The sequence below is a fragment of the Artemia sp. Qi Xiang Cuo genome, chromosome 20 (genome assembly GCF_049724085.1).
Source record: "Artemia sp. Qi Xiang Cuo chromosome 20, ASM4972408v1, whole genome shotgun sequence".
NCBI lineage: Eukaryota > Metazoa > Arthropoda > Branchiopoda > Anostraca > Artemiidae > Artemia > Artemia sp. Qi Xiang Cuo.
The window spans coordinates 25,610,298-25,613,062 of NC_142813.1; positions in this window are offsets into that span (position 1 = coordinate 25,610,298).

Consider the following 2,765-nt stretch of genomic DNA (forward strand, 5'->3'; position numbering starts at 1 on the left):
TTCTCGACATCTACGTTGACTTACCTCGATTGAACGACTTTCTAGTGGAAAATATACTTACAAGCGTATTTAATATTGATTTTAGTGCCCTGCGAATAAAATGTTCTAAAAATGTATGTGAAATTGTTTATTAATAAATGATAAAAATTTATATACATGACAAAACGACTTTTCTAGTCTTTAGATTTCATATTCTACTAGGTATAGGTATTTGTCAACGACAACTAGTGCAGGTAGATTCTCTGATTTCACAGTGTACTGATCCTGATGTAGTGCAATTTCAGGGTCATATTTTCTACAGTAGAGTGTAACTTCACTCTTGTCATATCTCTTTTTATAGTCAATGATACTATTCTCATTCATTCTATAGAATTCACATGTTTCAATTTGTGTATTTGAAGCAATTTCACAAACATTGTCCTCAAGTATTGAATCACATTCCATCACAGCCAAATAAAAATCAGTGGGCTTATAATCATAAGACCCATTGTATTCACATCGATGATGTAGAAAACCTATACTTTTGTTGTTCCAGCAGTTGAATCGCTGACCCGGCTCCTCCTCCCAGAACAATCTAAAACCAAGACGATACCAATCTCGTAGCAATAAACTAAAATCACGATTAAGATTCTTTCCAATCACACCGGGATATGTATTCTCCCACTGATTATATTTATCATAATGGCAATTGGAGCATAGGTGTCCTCTAGGATGAGAGTTACACACCTCTTCAAGACAGGAATTACAACCTTTAATTTGTACAGCATATCCTCTATGCAATTTACACGGGTTGCATAATCTACACTTTTCATCATACTCGTCAATCATTGTGCAGTTCTCACCTAATTACCAGCTGCCCAGTGTGTATATACATAGTGGACTTGTATGGAACATTTTTGTCATATGTTGACACTCTCACTGCCACAATGAAACTGAGCTAGCAACAACAAAAATTGTCTGAGATAGAGAGAGAGAGAGAGGAGTAAATCATCGTAGAGCACCATCTTTCTCATGAAAAAGGTCCTAAATTTCTAAACTAATGTTTAAAAGCATATCCATAATATCATTTTGCCGTGTCGTGATAAATATATCAATAAATTATGTAAATGCATTTGGACCACGACGTAGAAGCTTCATACAATAGTCTAATGATGGAGAATCAGTTTTCAATATATCGATAAGCATTCCCTAAGAAAATATATTCCTTTGAATAGACAGCTCTAGAAAATCGGCATCTAGAATCAAATTTTTTCCATAAACACTAGATTCCCCAGTATTCGCTCTCTCTCAAATCTATCCATTTTTTAGAGTCCTAACTCTCTCACAACCAATTTCAGACTAACCAGAATTTCTTTTTGTACATATACGGTAGTCTACTATAGAACTAAAAATACCTTTGTTTTAGAAACAACTTCATTTAACATAAATAAAATAATAGTTTTCACTGATATATTTTGTTCACATCAATATATTTCTATAGGAAATATAATGCTGACCGAAGTTTACTGATATGGTGACTATTGACTTTTCCAGGAAAAGATAGTTGCTCCTCTGGTTTTAACGTGCTTAAAGATATCACGCATCTAGCGTACATGGTATCCCATTCAATGCATATTCTAATGCCAGCGGTTATTTCGACAGCCGCATTGGGTACTGCTATATCGTTGCTGCTGTTTTTGGCTCCATCATTAATCTCAAATAATGTAAATGCACCACTCATTTTTTTCCACTAATATCCTCTTAAATAAACTATTCTCTTTGAATTCAATTCTCTTACTAATATGAATTGTAATGAAAATCTATCCTATTATTCAAATCCCAACCACAAATCAAGTTATCATATATAGAGTAACCTCCGCTCTCTGATTGGCTCATAAAAAACGGATGTTACCTCGAAAAACCAGTTCGGTTGAGTTACATAATTTCTTGCGTGCTCCCGAAACATGTTTGACTACTTTATATCATACCAGCTTTTTTTAAGAATGTGCATGTGAACTCATGACGTACATTCATTGTGCAATTGACAACAAAAACAGAAAAAAACCTGTTTGACCACATTATATTATTACGACCAAACTCTCAAAACATGCTTGACCACATTATACACTGCCAAATAACTAGTCTGGTAATCTGCCATGGAAAGTGGAATTCCTATACAGGCAAGCAAATAACATGGTCCTATACAGGCAAGCAAATAACATGGAGATTGCTATACAGGCAAGCAAATTCAATAGATACTTACTACTCTCGCAAAACCTCTTAAAGTTCATTTATGTTGCTCACACTTTCATCTAGGGTGCTTAAATCATCAGCATAATCTAAGTCTCTAGTCAATACTTCGCTCTTTACGCTAAGGTTCAAATTGTGTTCCAATTCTTTAAGAATGACTCCTTAATCACAAAGGCCGTTAATTAGAATAAATAGCTGTGATGAAAAAACAAGAAAAACTTTAGCGTAAAGAATGAAATAATGACTAGGAAGTGAGCCCAATCATATGCGTTCACTATATAATTACTGATCGTTTTAAGTTTTGATTTTGCTCCTTACTTTCGGTTGAAAAAAATGTTTTTTTATTTAATTTCTGGTCGTTTTTAAATAATGCTGGGAAATCCGGGGCCCCCTTCATAGCAATGTCCCTTCCCCAATGGAAAGATCCTCCCACGTAACCCCCGACCCCCCCCCCCAACTACCAGAAAAATCTCCCTTAAAACTTTTGTATACTTCCCAATAACCAATACTATATGTTAACATTGGGCAAAGTTCAT